Source organism: Equus caballus, chromosome 8 (genome assembly GCF_041296265.1).
Source record: "Equus caballus isolate H_3958 breed thoroughbred chromosome 8, TB-T2T, whole genome shotgun sequence".
Taxonomy (NCBI): Eukaryota; Metazoa; Chordata; class Mammalia; order Perissodactyla; family Equidae; genus Equus; species Equus caballus.
In genome coordinates, this window is record NC_091691.1 from 7051088 (window position 1) to 7070621 (window position 19534).

The following is a 19534-nucleotide window of genomic DNA, read 5'->3' on the forward strand; positions in this document are numbered from 1 at the left end:
TTTGGTGAGGAAGAGTGGCCCTGAGCTAACATCTATGCCAATCTTCTTCTATTTTGTATGTGGGATGCCGCCAAAGCATGGCTTGATGAATGGTGTGTAGGTCCACGCCCGGGATCTGAACCTGTGAACCCTGGGCCGCCGAAGTGGAGTGTACTAACTTAACCACAACGCCACCAGGCCAGCCCCTCCAGAACCCTGTTCTTAACTATGGTACCCTACCATCTGCCATTTGAGATCTCTGCCCATGGGGGGCCTTGTCATATTTCTTAACTAGTTGTGAGCACAGCAGCTGAATCTTGGCATCACAGAGTCCTAGATGCCCATCCTGTGGTCCAAATAGGTAATCTGAGTCCCAGAGAGGGCAAGGGACAGGCTTCAGGTCACACAGCACGTTGACGGTAGAGCCATTCTGTGCCCCAGATCCCCAGCCTCCCAAATTCCTTTTTCCCCCTCAGAGCGTGGCACACCCAAGCATGAAATAACAATAACTGACACCTTTTGAGTGCCTACTGTGTGCCACTCACTCATTTAATCATCATCACACCCCCATGAGGTAGGTACTAAAATTATATCCATTTTACGGATAAAGAAACTGAGGCCAGAGAGGGGAAGTCACTTGTCCAAGTTGACACAGCATTTTGGTGGTAGGGCTGAGATCTGAACCTAGATGTGTGGGCCTTTTTCCCTTGGTGGACCCGGTAGGCTTCATCGGAGGCATGAAGACCTCTAGACAGGAGGGCGGATGGCACCTTTGCAGGCTTCGGAGGCGAGCAGTGTCCAGTTCATAGTTTCCAGGCGGGCCTGGCCTCCCTGGGGCAGGCAGAAAAGTGCTGAGACTGGGAAACGCTCTGAACCTTCCCAGAGGAGGCGGCCACGGTGGGAGGGAGCGCTCGGTGCAGACCTCAGAGCCAAGTGTAGACGTGGCGGCTGGACCCGCTGCAGGCGAGGGAGGGCAGGCGGGTGGGGCCCAAGCCCGAACTGGCCTCCCAGCAGTATTCCCAGCCATCCGCCAGCCAGGCCCGGCCCTGCCCGCCCTTCTAGCTCGCCATCTGGATTTGAGATGAAGACGCTGGGCCTAATAATAGCTGAATGGCAGCAAAGGCAATGCCTGGAGCCACAGCCAGAGGGGGGCTGGGGTCCCTCATCATCTCGTGCTGGCCTGGTACAGGTTTCAGAACTTTTAAAATAATAGCAGGTGCTTATGAAATGCATACGCGTGCCAGGCATTGTGCTAAGGCTTAGCCCACAGTAACTCATGTATTCCTCACGACCACCCCAATGAGATAAAACTGTTATTAGCCCCATTTGATGGATAGAGAAACTGAGGCACAGAGAGTTAAGCAACTTGCCCGTGATGATTATGGCAGCCTCCAATTGCTAAGCACACACATGTCCATCCTGAGCACTGTGCTAAGCACTTTCTGTGTATTTTCCTATCTGAGAAAAATACAGGAGGCATTATAGGCAGCTCATCATTTATTTAGATGAGGGAAAAATGGGACCCAGAAGGAAAAGGGACTTGCCTAAGGTCACGTGGCTACGAGGAGCAGAGTCAAGACTCAAACCCAGGACTCTAACTCTAGAGAGGTTAAGACCTTGGCTTCTGGAATCAGACAAACCCGAGTATGCTGGGGACATCGCTGCTCCTTAGCTGTGTGGCCTTGGCAAGTCACGTCACCTGCCTGTGCCTCTGTTTTCTCCTCTGTGAAATGGGCGTTTGGTTGAGATGATACTATCACCTGCCAGCTATTAAGCCCACCTTGGGGACAGCAGGTCATTGACGTCGTGCATTTACATTGTGCATTCCCTCCTTCAGTTATCACAACAGCCCTCAAGGTGGGGATTCCTCTTCTCCCACACCTGTTTTATAGAAGAGACATGTGAGGCTCAGAGAGGGAGAGGATTTGTCCAGGACCAACTACAAGTGAGTCAGGACTTGAGCCCAGTGCCGTGTTTCCAGAGGCTGAGCTCTTGTCTCTTTCTTGACACTTTGCATCCTGATGCTGAGGCACAGATGGGGTGTGGGCTGTGCCTGGCTCACACAGCGAGGTACGTCTCTAGGGCCATCTGCTGTGTGAAGGCCAGCCCCACTCAGCTCACTGCAGTCACAGCTTCTCCGGGCTTGGAGCAAGATGTTCTCTAGCCTCAAATTTCTGAAGAGATGCCCTGTTCTTCCAAAGCCTAGAGCAAGATCTAGATTTTTGGGACCCTTCTCTGGGATGCCAGGGTGCTGGATTGCAGGTTCGGCTGGCAGAGGTGGGGAGGTCTCTTCTGGCCAAAGAGGACTAGTGGGGGGCTGGCCCCGTGGCCGAGTGGTTAAGTTCGCGCGCTCCGCTGCAGGCGGCCCAGTGTTTCGTTGGTTCGAATCCTGGGCGCGGACATGACACTGCTCATCAAACCACGCTGAGGCGGCGTCCCACATACCACAACTAGAAGGACCCACAACAAAGAATATACAACTGTGTACCGGGGGGGCTTTGGGGAGAAAAAGGAAAAAATAAAATCTTTAAAAAAAAAAGAGGACTAGTGGTGGAGTCATGAGGGAAGCTTAGGGCTTGCAGTCTTCAAGTTTTGCTTAAATCCTCATTCTTCCATTCACTAGCCACTTCCTCTCCCTGAGCCTCAGTTTCTTCATCTGTCAAATGGGGGCACTAATGTCTCCTGTAGTAGATTGTATGCAAAAATGACTTGAATGCTTTGCCTCCCTGTATGCAAGCCCCTTTGCAATGTGACTTTGGAACCCTTCCCATCAGGAGAGAGAGTACTTCCTCTCCCCTTGAATCTGGGCTCAGTCATGTGACTTCTTTTGGCCAGTAGAATGCAGCAAAGGTGACATTGCCAGTTCCGAGCCTGGACCTTAAGAGGTCTTGTAGCTTACGCTCATTCTCTTGGGACCCTCCCGGCTGTCATGTGAACATCCTGCTGAAGGATGACAGACCACTGGAGCAGGAACGGGCTGTTGAGTTGTCGTAGCTGAGGCCATGCCAGTCCGTCCCTGGCTGATCCAACAGCTGACCACAGATGAGTGAGTAAGCCCCACTGAGACCAGAAGAACCCCTAGCTGAGCCCAGCCCAAACTGCCAATCCAGTGAAATCACGAGCTAAATAAATGGTTGCTGTTTTAAGGCATTAAGTTTTGGGGTGATTCGTTATGCAGCATTGTTGGGTAATACGCAGTTTTATTCAGTGTTATTGATGGTAACTGCTGTGACAAACCGAAAATCTCAATGCCTTAACCCAGTCAGAGTTTCTTTCTCACTCACGCACAGTCTTATATAGGCCAGGACTCTCCTAACCCATCTTCCTTGGAAGGCAGCTCTCTTTCAAGCAGTGACTCCCCCAGGCCCTCCCTGAGATTCATTCCTGAACCCTCTGCATGTGGAAAGGAAGCCTAAAAATCAAAAAAGGCTCACCATCTCTTAATTGCCTTGGGCCAGGGGTGACGTGTGATTTCCTTGGCCAGAAGGTAGTCACAGAACCCACTAACTGCAGGGGAGGATGAGAATGTGCCCTTCCTGTGTGCCCAGGATGAGGAAACAGGTTGGAGACCACAGAGCATCACTTCTGCCACATTCCTTCCCTCACCAAGCTGCCATGAGGGGTCAGGCAGGGAATTAACATCTATAGCAAACTGACTCCAGCATCTAGAACAAGGTGGTTTAAATAAGGGGCAATTTGTAGGTGAAGAATCTGAGGCTCAGAGAGGTTGAGGAATTTGCCCCAAATCACACAGCGAGCCAACTGAGCAGCTGTTTGTGGTAGTGAAGGGCTCAGGATAGATCTGAGATTGGACAAGTCTAGCTGCAAATCCCAACTCTGTCACTTTCTCACTGTGTGACATTAGGCAAGTTACCCAATTTCTCTGGGCTTCAGTTTCCTTATCCACAAAATGGGGAGAGAGGAATAGTTCCCACCTCATAGGGTTGGGGTGAGCACTGAGGAGCTTGTGTGTGTCAAGAGCTTAGCTTAGATCCTGGGACCTGGGACCTGCTTAATAAACATGAGTCACCCAGGCAGACATGATGCTATTTCTGATCTTCCCTTGCCAGGGTCAGCAAATTTATTATGTTTTGTACAAATCCTGTCCCTTCCTCCTACCTCTTGTGGTGTGAATGGTTTTATTTGCTTGGTTAAGAGAAGAAAATTTTTCCCTGGTTGGATACTAGTCAGTCAACAAACCTTTACAGGCAAAAAGCCCCCAACAGCGATGACTGTTCTGCTGACAGAGGTCTGAAATGCCTCCATGCCTGCTTCCTTTAGACTGAAGCTTGGCTCTGTGAGGTGCATCCCCTGCCCAACTCACCTCTAGCGTTGTCCCATAGCTGGGAAGGGGACAGGGCCAGAGGGTCTGGAGCTAATGGGCTCCGGCTGGGGAAGGGCCAGGTCCAGAACAGATCCTGCTGGGTGTGTCGTCTGTGCAGTCTGAAAATTTCTGCCCACCCAGAAGGAAAGGTCCAAGATGGATGAGGGGTGGGTTCCCCTCCTTTCTCCCCCTCTTAACCCACCTCTGAGTCTCCCCTTGCAACCAGCCAGAGGTTCGTGAGCATCCGCTGACACTTGGTAGGGCTCATGGAGCTCACAGTCTGGAGGGCAAGACAGACTCAGCAAACAGCACCCCAGGTAAAGTTACCATTACAGATTAGGTGAGCTCTGTGAAGGAGGAGCCACGTGGCGCTGTGGGAGCATGTACTGGGGGTCTACTTTAATTTTTTTTTTCTTTGTGAGGAAGATTCGCCCTGAGCTAACATCTGTGCCAGTCTTCCTCTATTTTGTATGTGTGACGCCTCCACAGCATGGCTAATGAGTAGTGTAGGTCCACACCCATGATGTGAACCTGCACACCCTGGGCCCCGGAAGCAGAGCACATGGAACTTTAACCACTTGGCCACAGGGCCAGCCCCCCTAAATTATTTTTAAAGTTTTGTCTTGACTAGATAATCCTGGGAGGTCAGAGAATCTCTGGTCTCTCATGAAATAATTATGCTCAGATCTGGAAATTTGCTAAACAAAGGACTGAGTTGGTCTTGGGGTGAGGGTGGTGTTCCAGGCAGGAGGAACAGGCTGTGCAAATGCCCTGAGGGAAGAACAACCTCTAGGATTTCATGGAGGACCATATGACTGGAGCTTGAAGGGTAAAGGAAGGAGTGGGGTGTGAATGGGAAGGGAGAGGGGAGCAGGGGCCAGGCTCCCCGTGGGCAGGACTGGCTACATAATTTGTGGGGCCTGGTGCAAAATGAGAACATGAGGCCCCTTGTTCAAGAATTATTACGAATTTCAAGATGGTTACAGTAAAGCATTAAAGCAAGCATGGGGCCCTGTGCAACTGCACAGGTCGTACACCCATCAAGTTGGCTCTGCCCATGGACCATAGTAAGAAGGAAGACTTCGCTGTGAGGGCCGTAGGGAGCCATGGAAGGCTTTAGAGCTGGGGTGATAAGATCTGATTTGCATAAGCCATAGTTGCTGTCTTACTACACCACACCTGGATGGTATTTGACTTTCTCCTCTCTGCACATGTGGTCTGATTCATTTTCCTAAAATATTTTACTCAGAATGTCACTCCCCTGCTCAAGAACCTGCAGTGGCTCCCACCTCCTAATCAGATCTAGTCCAAACTCCCTACCTACACACTCAAGGCCCTTCATAATTTCCCCTCACCTGATTTAGTTAACCTGATGTCAACATAGGCTGTGTGCTGCATGCCACAGATGATGAATCCAGACCCAGGCTTGAGACTGCAGAGAACCAAAAATGCAGATTGCCATGTGAAATTTCCTGATTTTTAAATGTTAACGATGAATTCAAAAAGCTATTAAGAAGCTGTGCAGGCCAGACACACATGTCCATGGGCAGGACCTGGCCTACCAGGCAGCCCCGGGGTGCGATTGGGCTTGGTGAGCGCCTAGAGGTGAGCGTGATGAAGACGAGTCAGGAAGGACCTAACTGCATCCTGGATTCTGGAACACCCTTGCCCTGGCAGAGATGTGCCCTAGGTGGAACTCACTACCACAGGCACACATTGAGCACCTACTGTGTGCAAGGCTCTGGGCTAGGTTGGGGATACAAAGTACACTGTGAGGCTGCACCCTCCTCCAGGGCAGGGGTGGGCCAACTACAAGAGACCCGGGCTCCAGTCCTGACTTGCCCTCCTGCAATTGCTCTGTGTCCTTGGGTTAGTGTGGTATAGTACTAACTTTTTTGAGGAAGATCAGCCCTGAGCTAACATCTGCCGCCAATCCTCCTCTTTTTGCTGAGGAAGACTGGCCCTGAGCTAACATCCATGCCCATCTTCCTCTACTTTATATGTGGGACGCCTGCCACAGCATGGCTTGCCAAGCGGTGCCGTGTCCACACCCGGGATCCGAACGAGTGAACCCAGACGCCGAAGCAGAACATGTGCACTGAACTGCTGCGCCACCAGGCCAGCCCCTAGGAAACAATTTTGAGCGAACTAAAACAACGAGTTTGAGGGTTTCTCTCTTTCTACCTGGAAATTTTTATAATCTTGATACCACTTCTGATCACCTTCCAACAAAGTCCCCTTTTGCTCAGGGTAATCCAGGGAGGTTTCTAGTATTTGAAAACGACCACTCCTAATACCCAAAAGAATTTTGCCTCCAAAAGTAGAGAAGGGTTACTCTTCCTCAGTCCTACCCCTTACCTTTGGACCAGTTCTTCCAGCCCCAACCATCACAGCCTGGTTAGACCCACCTGCTTCTTAAAGGGACAAAGTCCCTTTTGGGAGACTTCTGATCATTTAAATCTCCTTCAACAACACAGGAGTGGTGTTCAAACATTACCCTGGGAATTCTTCTTTGCCCTCTCTCAATATTTTCCCAGAAAGAGAGCTGAGGCTCCTTTCAGAGCGCCATCCCTTGTTCTCCTCCCAGCCCCTCAGCTGTCTTGTGCATCAATTAGCTGGTGACTAATTGCTCCCTAATTGCAAAATGACTGACGCACCCACACCAGGGACACGGGTCCATGGGCATCTTCCAGGGAAAGGTCTTTTGTGAGTCCCGGTGGTTCACTTGTTCCACAAATGTGGGTTGAACCTTTTCTTTAGTGGCAGCTCTTGTTCCAGGGCCTGGGGACTCAGTGGTGAGCAAGACAGACAGATTGTCCTGCCTTCAAAGAGCTCAGTCTAGCGGGAGCCAAATAGCAACAGATAAATCATGTCCGATAATAACTGCTATGATAAAAAAAAAATTAGGGGCTGGCCCCGTGGCCAAGTGGTTAAGTTCATGCGCTCCGATGCAGGGGGCCCAGTGTTTCGTTGGTTCGAATCCTGGGCGCGGACGTGGCACTGCTCATCAAGCCACACTGAGGCAGCGTCCCACATGCCACAACTAGAAGGACCCACATCGAAGAATATACAACTATGTACTGGGGGGCTTTGGGGAGAAAAAGGAAAAAAATTAAATCTTAAAAAAAAAAATTTAAAAGGATAACACAGTATAGACTGCCAGGAGCTTCACATATGGGTGGCGGGAAGGCTTTCTACGGAGGTGACATTTGAGTTGAGACCTGAATGGTAATTAGGAGACAACCAGAGTGAAGATGAGGAGGAAGCACGGTCCAGGGAGAGAGCACAGGCCAGGGCAGAGGTCAGGTGGGAGGGACCAGCGTGGCCTGTCTGAGCAGCACTCACTGCATCCACTCAGCCCCAGGGATTCAGGAGTCAGCCATCAGGCCGGAGCTGGTTGAGAACGGAGCAAACACCCCTCCCTGCCCTGTTGGCAGAGACTGGGGGCGGGGTTTACTCCTCCTGGCTCCGCCCCCAGAAGGAGGAATTATCCATCTAATTGGTCAGATTCCAGGATCCTGATTGGTCTTTGGTGGTAACCCGGGGCTCTTTCTTCAAGGTCCCAGACTCCACAGAAACACCCTCCCCCCTTCCCCGGGGGCTTCCAACAGAGCCCCTTAGAGGGTTCACTTTAAAGGGAGTGGCTGCTGTGCTCTGGGAAGCAGTTCCTAAAAAGCTGCCCTTGGGGCACAGGATGGGAACTGCAATATTGACTTGTGTCTGTAGGAGTTCCAATGTCATATTTGATCTTAACAATGATTTCGTACAAAGGACCAAAGAGAAACAGCCAAGCAAGGAGGGCTCCTGCCTCTAAAAAGGGTTGAATTTAACCCCAGGAACAACTGTAACCGCTAAGTTTAGTGAGAACTGCTACTTAACTCGTACCTCCCTCTTGGTTCATTAAACTCCTGTTCTCAAATTAAAAGTGCTGTTGGGTTCGGAGGTTGGGTCAAAGGTGAGCTCATTCATTCACATTATGAAGTTGTTAATTTGAAGTGTGCCCATGTTAGATCTCTCTGTAAGACACAAGTATCCATCTGGGCTGTTCAATACTCTATGGGGTTCGAGAGTTTCCTTTTTAGGGCCAAAGCATTACTGGAGGTGGGCAATTCCTACTGCTCTCACTTATTTCTGCCATGGGAGAAAGGATCTCCCGCCTGTCACCACAGGTCCCAGGCATCACTCGGCACCTTGAGGCAGCTCCCAAAATTGCAGACAGAAGCTGTAGAAGGAAACTGTCAGTCTCTATAGGGCTTGCCTTGTGTCTCCAAAACTTATTAAATGACATCACAAGTAAGGCTTGGCAAATAGGATGTGGGAGTCCGGCCAGTGAGGGCAGACAGGAGCCTGAGGGCATGGATGCAGGAAGGATGGAGATTGAGACTGCCAATAGGTGGAGGTGAGGACAGAGCTGAGCACCTCGGAAGGAGAATGAACAATACTAGTTAACATTAGAGAACACTTTTCACAAGTGTGGTCCTCTTTTATCCTCAGAACCCCTGACTGGTGAGATATAATTATACTCATTTTGTAGATAAGGATCCTAAGGTCCAGAAAGGTCATGGAGCTACACATAACCAAGCCACGCAGCTTAGACTGGTGCTTAGTGAGTGAGCAGTTGACATTTATGGAATAAAAGTAGAAAGTGTGCATTTGATAGCACTTTTTAAAAGAACTGTAAATGATGAGAAATTTACATTATTGCGTAGTCTTAAGTGTCTCTCCACAAGACACTTACTAATTACAAAGGGGTGCTTTACAACATAGAAACTGAGCTGACACCTCCTTAACCAATTGATCAGTGTTAACATCACCAGTAATAAATCACGTTGACAGACGCCAGCCTGGTGGCGCAGCGGTTAAGTGCGCATGTTCGGCTTCTCGGCGGCCCGGGGTTCGTCGGTTCGGATCCCAGGTGTGGACATGGCGCCACTTGGCACACCATGCTGTGGTAGGTGTCCCACATATAAAGTAGAGGAAGATGGGCACGGATGTTAGCTCAGAGCCAGTCTTCCCCAGCAAAAAGAGGAGGACTGGCAGTAGTTAGCTCAGGGCTAATCTTCCTCAAAAAAAAAAAAAAAAAAGTCATGTTGACAGAATGTAGCCCCTGTATGATGCACTAAGAAGGGTACAACATCACTTCTGTGGGATTCTTGCCAAAAATGCATAATCTTGAACTTACCATGAGAAAACATCAGACATCCAAACTGAGAGATTTCTATGAAATGACTGATCAGTACTCTTCAGTGTCAAGGTTATAAGAGATAAGAGAGACTGAGGAATTGTCATAGATTGGAGGAGACTAAGAAGACATAACAACTAAATGCAATGTGGGATTCTGGATTAGATCAAAAGGAAAAACTCAAATAAGGTCTATAGGTTAGTTAATAGTGTTGTATTCGTGTTAATTTCCTGGTTCCGATAATTGTTAGGTAAGATGTTAACGTTACAGAAAGCCAGGTGAGAGTATAGGAGGTGAAGAATTTAGGAGAACTCTCTGAACTATTTTTGCAACTGTTCTATAAGTCTAAAATTAGTTCATAATAAAACATTTTTTAAACTATCAAATCAATTGGAGAATATGTGAATTATATCTCAATTGTTAAAAATTATAAAAATCTTGACAAAGTAAGGCATTAATATAGAGCTTCTTCACATGGGACCTTCTCCTCTACCAGTGCTCATTTTTCTCTTCGGATTTGAGGTGGCATTTAGAAGCTCTGGATGTTCCAGATAGTCTTAGCTCAAATGCCATGTCTTCCAAGAAGCTCTACTTGATGTCTACAGCCAGGAGTCGTGACTTCCTCCCCTGAACTACCATGACACTTTTTCTGCACCTCTATTAGGGATTTATCATCTGCTTAGTGGACATCTATGGTATGGTCCACCCAGCCCTCCTCTCCAGCTCTTTTTCCCCCTTCTGAGGACCACCAGGACATTCTCTCAGGAGCTGCCATGTTCTTACAGACCCACCCTAAGCCACAGTTGATTGGTCCAGGGGTAGAGCTCTGACTCAGCTGGGCCAATCAGACGCCTTCCCAGGTTTTTTTCCCTCACACTGGAACTGAGAAGTTAATTGGCTGTCTCTGGTTGCTGGCCCCTAGAGATGTGAAACATGGGAGCTGTTAGCCATCATGTTTTCTGCCCCATGGAGGAACCCTGTCTGCAACTAGAGAGAGAAGTCAGCTGATACAGAGAGAAGCAGAAAGAGAGAGCTGATTCCATTTGTTTTTGAAGTTTTTTGTCCTTGCCAGAAGTGGTTAGTTGGTTGACCCCACTGTCAAATACGTAACCCCCAGAATCCAATCTCCCAATAAAATCCCCTTGCAATAAATCTTTATTAAGGTAGCCAGAATAGTTTTATGTGGCTTTCAACCCAAAGACAAAGAATACAACTACTCTGAGTTATTTGCATAAATGCTTTATCTCTCCCATTCATCTGGCAATTGCCAAATGCCCATTTTAGATACAATTCTCACTGGCCTGTGACTAGTGAGAAAACTAGGACAATGTGGTGAGTTACTTAGAAAGGTAATTTTTTTAAATTGCTGAATTCTGAGATTAGTACTTATTAAATTTTATGGTGACTTCTTTAATGCTCTTTGACAAATAACCAAATGTTGGCAATGGTGTGCCCCATTTGGGGAGAATGTTTTACTGGGAAGTGAAATCCCAGAGTCTGGGATGCGCTGTCCAGGTAATGATTCCTCTGGGACAGGGCCCTCATCTGGTTCCCTGCACAGCTCCTGGCACATGGCAGGGCAGGTGCCGCTGAAATGAGTGAGATGAGCTAATGGGTTTAGATCTGTTCTGGTCTCCTGCCTGTCACGCGGAGATGATCTGATTTTGAGCTGTTACAGCTTGTTCATTCACTTTATTCTTTTATGATTTTCAAAGGAAGCCTAATTTCTTTATTTGCAAAATGTCCCACTAGTCCTGCCTGGATCCACTTTCAAGTGGACCTCAGATTAATTTTCTCTTTTATCCTCACATCTGTCTAGGAATGGCTTGGCTAGGAGGAAGGGTGAAGGCTCTGCTCTCAGAACATGGTCAGCTCACTGTGGTGGGGAAAGAGCACTGGAATGGGAGTCAGACAGCACTGGTTTCTCCTCTGACTGGTTCCAAGGTCTCAGGCTACTGACTTTATTGCTCTGAGCCTCAGTTTCCCTGTCTATGAAATGGAGATGCTACCTAGCACAGGGCTGTTATGAGGGGCTGAATAAGGCTTTGGCAGCAATTTGGAAACTGGAAGAGGGGAGACAGGTGCCAGGTGTTACAGGCAGTGTTAGGAGATATTTGAGGGGGAAATGATTAAGTAATAGAAATGGGAAGGCAGGGGAGTGTAGGGAAGTTGTTAAGCACTTCCTAGCTGTTTCTAGCTCTATTACTTGAAAGTGGCCTCACCTGTCTGTGCCTCAATTTCCTCATCTTGAAATCCAGGTCCCACAGGTCCTCCTGATACCTCACACGGGGCACCGAAGTACACATAGAACTGGTTAGAGAAGGAGAGGCCATCCAGGTGGAGGGGACGGCATGAGCAAAGGCTTGGAGTTAGGAATTATTGCGGCGTGGATGAGAAACACTGGTCTCACATGTTTTGTTTCATGGCGACAATAGTAATACTTCTCTATCATGATGAGAATTAAGCGAGATAATGCGGATAGAGCACTTAGCACAGACTGGCACGTGGCAAACTCAGTAATGGTCCTTGTCCTTTCAGCCGTTGTTTTATTTTACAGATAAAGAAAACGGAGCCTCTGAGAGGTGATGTGGCTGGCCCAGTCACATAGCTATCAGAGATGGAGTAGGATTTGAACCCACATCTTGACTCTAGAGGCCAGGCTCTGAAGAGGCCAGGCTCTGAACAACCGTACAGTCACCCCGTTATGGGGCCTCTGCTCCAGACCTCGGCTGCCTGCCTGACTCAGCAACTGTGGGTGGCCTCGCTTCTGTGCGTAGGCAGGAGAGCCAGCGAGAAGGCTCCCCGTTTCTTGGAAACCAAATATGGCCAGACCAGGCCCTCCAAGCTGACCCCTGAGCTGGGCTTGCTTCTGCCTGCTCATCTGTGCTGTGGGGCCCTCCCCACTGTGTAACCTCCTGGCTCTGCCCTGGAGGATGCTGGGAGAGCCTCCATTCAGACCCCTCTCCTAATAGGAGCTTGTTGAGCAAGTTACTGAAAGAGAACATGTGAGATCAGTGTCTCATCCATGTCACAATAACCAGCTCTTATGCATCCTTCAGTGCCCAGTGTGAGGTATCAGGAAAAATTACTTCCTGACTGGGTGACTTGGAGTAAGTCACTCATCTCATCCGTCCTTCCTTGCTTCCTCCCTCCCTCCCTCTCTTCCTTGCGTTCTCCCTTCCTTCCTCCCTCCCTCCCTTTGTGTCTCCCTCCCTCCCTTCCTTCCTCCATTCCTCCTTTCCTTCCTTCCATCCATCATCCATCATTCATCCATCCATCCAGTGGGCACCTACATGTGCCAGGCACTTTACATACAGTCTCTCCTTCCAGGCTAGAAGCCCCTTGAGGATTGCAAACCAGGTGCCAGAAGATAACTGTTCAACCAATATCCATGGGCGAAGGCTTGCCTTCACTACAGGCTCTTATCATTAACACCCCCATTTCACAGTTGGGAAGACTGACACTCAGAGAGGAGAAGTCTAAAGGACACACAGCAGAGATGAGTGAAGCCAAGACTTGACCCCTGATCTATCAGGCTCTGGAGGCCAAGTTCTTAACCACTGGTCAGTACTGCCCAGCTCCTAATGGAGTGAGGGACCATGGTGAGGGTCAGGTTCTGGGGCAAGGCTGGGACCACTTCTCTTTCAGTCCTTGGTTCCCATGTAGTCCCCTTAACCCACAGCCTTTTGAGTTCTAAGGCAGCTGTCCCTCACTCCCTTCCCTACTCCAGCCCCTCCGCAGTCAGAGCTGGTCTGACACTTGCCAGGCTGGCTGGAAGAGGATGAATTCTTCCCCTTGCCTCCCCTGACTGGGCTTTGAGAGTGCCTGTCCCATCTCAGAGCCTACAAAGTCCTTTTCAAGGTCACTGGCATCCTCACCTCAGCTCTTTGGGGGAGGCAGGGCAGGGAGAGTCTTCCCCACGGTTTAGATAGGGGAACTGAGGCCCCAGCATCAGTTATAAGCCACATCAAGGAGTGCCCAGCTAGGCCTGGAATCTCTTGCTTTAAGGAACTGAGCATGGAATTGGCTGCTAAATCTTTCCTGAAGCCATGGTATGAGGTGCTTAGAGTCCGACAGATCCCAGTTCTGCCATTCACCAGCTGTGCAGCCTTGGGGGAGTCAGGTCACCTCTCTGAACCTGAGTGTTCTCTGAAAAATGGGGACAGTGCTAATATCGATTTGAGAGATGTTAGGCGGATGAAATGAAATAATGCTTGTGAAGCACTTAGCACAGTGCCTGGAACACAGTGGGTGCTCAGACAATGAGGTTATTATTAAGCTAGAACATCAGATCCAGAGAGTTATCCCGGCCAAGGGTAATGGTATATAACATTCCTTTATCACTGCAATGTGCCAGGCATGTTCATCAGGGCAACATATCTATAATTCAGTGCCATTTTACAGATGAGGTCACTGGGGCTCAGAGAGAGAAAGTGACTTGTCCTAACTCTCTGTCCAGAAGGAGGAAGATTCTGGGCTTGGACTCAAAGGTCTGTGTCCATAACCTCAGCTCTGCTCCACTGGGCTGGATTCTCTAACCCCATCACGCTAAGGCCCAGAGAGGGAAAGGAAGTTCTGTGGGGCCCCATAGCAGACCACGTTGGGGAGGCCTTTTCCATCCTAGCAGCTCCGCATGGGTCCGGGTAATTCTCCAGCCCTAGGATTAAAGCAGGGCCTGATGGACACATTCACAGTCCTTGGAAAGGTCCCGAAATCTGGTCTACGGTCTCAAGCTGGCCAGCAGATCCCATCTTCCCCAGACACTCCTCAGCCCCCACTCCACCCTGTGACCACTCCTTCCCCACCCACAGCTTTCTGCATGGGCCCCCCACCTTTTAAAGAAATCAGTGGAACCTTCTGCCAAAGAAAACTCGTTGATGCCCGCGAACCAGCCAGCTGGGGAGGAGGCTGCCCTGGAATGTCAGAGGGGGGTCACCAAGCTGTTTGTGAGCAGGCCAGCAGAGAAATGTGAGCAGCTCCCTTTTTTGGGGAAAGTCAGAACTCGTTCCATGGGAAAGGATCCAGGGCAGGCCAGCTCAGAGGCTCGGGCCTCAGTTTCCCTATAATCACCACCATGGCCTTCATGGGGTAAGAATAACATCAGTTATTGATTCAACAACTATTGGTTAAGTGCCTGTGTACCAGGCACTAGCTGGCTGCTTGGGACAGAGTGTGTCATCGGGGGCCGACTTCCCAGCAGGAGGCAGTCTCTCAGCAACTCTGATGAGTTAGAGGCAAGCACCCCAGGCCCACAACCCCTAATCAACACTCTTGTAGCTTGGCAGGTTTCAGAATTCGGGATTTTGGGGAGTTTTAAAAGGTAATCTGTTGGGGTCTGGGCCCCCCCCCCCCGGCCCCATCTCCAATCAAACATGTGACTATTGCTCTATCGAGAAGCGTGAGTATTGACTTTAAGTGGGGTAGACAAAGATTCTGCACAGCCTCAGTCCTTTCAGGTCAGATTTTCCCCAAAATGAGTTTTCTTCCAATATACGGAAAAGCCCTTGGTTGTCTGGGCTTTCTGGGCTGTGGAACTGAAGATAAAGGATTGAGGAGCTGATTCCTCTGCCCATTGTACAGATGAGAAAACTGAGACTCAGGGCAGGGGAGTCACCTACCCAAGGCCCTGGAGCAAGCAAATGCTGCAGGTGGGTGGGAACACAGGTCTCGGTGACTCCAGATTCAGAGCTTGTCACCACCAGGGATCCCGCCTGGGAGAGAAGCACAGGCTGAGTGGAGAAGGTTCCTTGGCCAAACCTCAGCGGCCCACCAGCCAGTTCCGCCAGGAAGGAGTTAAGCTCAAGCTGGGCCTCCGCCAGGCCTCTGCACCACGGCTCCTTGCCGGGCCTGCCTGTCTGGGGCCTGTTTACCAGGCTGCGCTTGCATCACCGGCTTCGACGTGCAGTGCAAACACACTCACATTCTTGGGTCATGAGAAATGCACAATTGCGGTGACATCATGCCCAGAGAGGAGGTTTTCGCCAGCCTCCCTCCTGCCCACAGTCAAAGCTGTTTAATTAGCACCCTTAACTGGAACACTTGTCTTCTTGTAAAAACCAACTGGAGAAACTCTTATGGGTGGGGGTGATGGGGGTTGGAGTGTGTGTGTGTATGTGTGTTTTAAGGGATAAAAATAGCTCATCTGGGACTCCTTTTGGGGTATTTGTGAGTATTAATGTACAACTGTTTATATGAAATCTATGTCACACTGGACATTTTCGTCTGAATTTGGCTTGGAGATGGGATGAGAGAAACCACCCATGTCTTTTTGTTCCCTCTAGTTTTTCCTTTTGGGAGGAGACACGTAGGCCAAGTAAGAGGGCCCTTAGAGACGATTTAGACCAACCCTTCATTATACAGCCAAGGAAAGGGAGGCCCAGAGAGGGGAGAGCCTTGCCTGAGGTCACACAGCGAGGCTCTGAGTTCCACACCCCTCACTTGCATTTGGCAGCATTGTCCTCAGTGCTCACTTCTGCTTTGTGAGTTGGTTTTTCAGGGTGTTAGAAAGAGAGATGCTTCTGACCAGAGCTTCCTGGCTGTGTTTTGAGATCAGAGTGGAGGTGATGGCAATGGTGGTGGTGGTGGTGGTGGGTGTGGAGTTGGGGTGGGAACAGAGAAGAGTGATTGGGACCACAGGAGACCTCAACCTCACTGTCCCCCACCAAAAAGAACCTACCATAGGCTTTGAAACATCTGTTCCTCCCCCAGACAACCCCAGGGGTCCTTTACCTCCCCCTTCTCAAGAAGTCCCACACCCTCACTGGCCTCCTTCCATGATTATTGAAGACTGATTTCCCACTGAGAGGGGCTAGATTTTTAGCAAATGAAGATAGAAGACACCCAGTTAAATCTGACATTCAGATAAACAATAAATAATGTTTTAGTATAAATATGTCCCACGCAATACGGGGACATGGAGTTATCTGGCAGCGCTGTTCTTCATCTTTATCATCATCCTTGTGGCGGACACTCTCAACTATCTCCTCAACCTTCCTTCTCCTTCCTCATTAACCGCACTCTGCTTTTTGTCTGGGGTGGCATTGTGTCCCAGGGGATGAGTCATGATTAGTCTAAGCTAGTCATGACAATCCTGTCCTCCTTTGCTTTCCCAGACTCCCTTGCGGTCAGGGATGATCTGGTGACTTTAAAATATGTCTGCACATTTTTCAACACCCTCCTTTTCAGAAGGTGGAAATTCATCCCTTCCCCGTGAATGTAGGCTGGACTTACTGACTCATTTCAAAGAGTGACTTCCCAGGCTAGGTCATAAAAACCATTGTTGCTTCTGCCTTATTCTCTTACATTACTCATTCTGGGGGAAATTAGCTGCCATGTTGTGGGGACACTCAACAGCCCTGTGGAGGGGCCCACGTGGGAGGAACTAAGTTTTCTCACCAATAGGCAGCACCAACATGCCAGGGATGTGGGTGGGCCACCTTGGAAGTGGCTCCAGCCCCAATCAAGCCTTCGGATGGCTGCAGTGTGGGCCAACATTTTGACTGTAGCGTGAACCAGAGAGATCCTTGTATTAATCATATTTTTTATTTTCTACATTTTATGATGTTTTGACATCTTTGGGGAGCCTTGGTGGCTGGGAAGAGACTGCCCTTCCCGGGGTTAGCCAAATACTAGAGACAGTAAACAGCTTGTTGGTGAGCCTACCTTTTATATACAAACCAAACAATCCTGAGTCCATACCCCCGACCACCTCCATATTTAACTCTCACACACTAAGCCAATATTTCCTCTGCCATAATCAACCCAGGGCCAGGTACCGGACAACTAGGGATAGCCTCTATACCCCAGAGCTAACTGGAATTATTCAAACTAGCCAGTCCTAAGCGTTTACCCTGCCCTGACTTGCCTTTCCCACAGAAACCCCAATAAAGGTCATGGCCTTGGCCTTCTCTCGCTCCTTTCTGCCTCTGACTAACACTGGTGCTTTCCCCTGTGGCCCTACATGGCACACTGTGCCTCCTGTTTCTAGAGGAACATTAAACTTCTTTCAAAGGCATTGACCCCTCCATGTCATCACACAGTCACCTTTATAAATTAAGACTCAGGCTAGATCACCCCTGAGAGATCCTGATCCAAAACCACCTAAGCCATTCCTGGATACATGACTCACAGAAACCTTGGGAGATAGTAAATACTTATTGCAGCAACTAAGTTTTGGATAATTTGTTTCACAGCAATGGATAATACAGATGGTCACGTGACCTAGTTCTGGCTAATGAGAGATAAAGGAAAGCAGGCTGAGGTATTTCTAGAAGCTTTCCTGATAAAAGGATCAGAAATGAGAGGAGAGCTCAGGGGTATCACCCTCTTTGAACAAGGATGATGCTTACAGAAGTGACAGTCATCTTGGGACCATGAGGCACTGAAATAAAAGGATAGAGGAGTGAAAAGTAGGAAAAACTTGTGTCTTTTATAACATCACTAAGCTGTGGAACAACTTTGTGACAGCCTGCATCCATATTTGTAGACATAGAAACAATAAACGTCCTATGGTTTAAGCCACTGTATCCTGCAACTTGCAGCTTAATGCATCCCTAACAGATATAATCAGCATGCACATTAGCGTCTCACTTAACTGAAGTAACTTATGCAATGACTTCACTTATCTAGAATCTGAAACGAGGCTAAAAGGGCAACTGAGGACCAAAACCAACACCACAATATCCATACCAAGCACCTTACTGTAAGGTAAACTTTCCTGGCCTTCACTCATAGCCTTTTTACTTGTCCTTTAGATACAATCCTAGCAAGCTTTTTGAGGGGATCTTCCCAGACTGTAGCTTGGAAATCAAATTCAATTCAATAAGCAATCACTTGCTGTGTGCAAAGCACAGTGGGAGGCCCTTCTGGGCACCAGGTATGCACAGAGGAGTTTTAAGCAGGAGAGCCACGTGATCCAATTGGCCAGGTAGCCTGGGCTGCAGTGTAGAGACTGGAGCAAGCCTGGAAAAAGAAAAGAGAACATTTCCTAGTGAGTGCCAATTTATTGAGAAATATATATTTAAAATTATTTTCCATGGAAAATTTCATCTATAAGACAAACCACTCTAACTCTTCTTAATTGTTGCTAATACTGGTTTCCAAAATACCCCAAATATTTGTCTGCTTTGACTTCCCGAGTCCCTTAAAAGTTTTCACGAGTGAAGCGGTGTGCCAGGCCTGGACCTGAGTTCTGAGGGCATGCAGGATGCAGCAATTCTAAGATATCCTGAAGCACAACTGGTCCGTCTCTATACTTCATAGAGGGAAGCTAAGGCCCAGCGGAGGGGAAGGAACAGCCCAGAGTGTCAAGTAAATAAACGAGTGGCAGAGTGAGGACAAGAACCCAGAACTCTGAACTTTCCCTTTCTCCAGGCAGTGAGGAAGGCACCCTATTCCCTCAAACCACTCGAACGTTTCCTCTCGTGAGGAGGAGAGCCTTGACCCAGTGCTGCGACCTCCCCCCGGGTCAGGAAGCTCTGCCTGCACAGCATTTCCTGCGTGTGGGAAAGAAACAGGATGAGCAGATAAATCCCCCGAGGCTTATTTTCAAGTGTGTGAGGCCTTCTGTTTGGTGAGTCTGCAGCAGCCCTGGCCAAGATGACCAACGGTGACGTGTGTTTCTAAAAGTAATCAAAAAGGATGACCGTGCACCCAAGAAGCACAAGGCTGGATGTGGTAGAGGAGAAGAGCACGGGTCATTGTCCCTGCTCTTTAGGACTGCCTTGGTTTGACTCTTCCCAGAAGCAGACCCTAAGATAAGTATTTAAGTGCAAATAATGTATCTGGGAGGCAATTTGGGGAATCTCTGCAGGGGAACCGGGAAGTGAAACAGGGACGGGAAGGTGGCCAATGAGGGAAGCATTATCAAGGTGGCTACCTTGGTGGGAACCCAGAGTGCAACCGCGCTAGGGGACTCTCAGAGACAGTGTAGAGCATGCCTTAGTCATCCCAACAAAGGGGTGAGGGAGCTGGGGTGTCTATCCACCAAATCTCTGTCCTTTGTTGGTTGAGGGCTGTTTCTGGGGGCACCAACTCGGGGCACTTCTGGC

At 49.0% G+C, this 19534-nt stretch overlaps 1 long non-coding RNA gene across 1 annotated transcript in view; it reads left to right on the forward strand.

Moving 5' to 3' along the window:
- Positions 1–19534, forward strand: part of LOC111774600 (uncharacterized) — a 56053-nt gene that overhangs the window by 3616 nt on the left and 32903 nt on the right. The window lies entirely within an intron of this gene.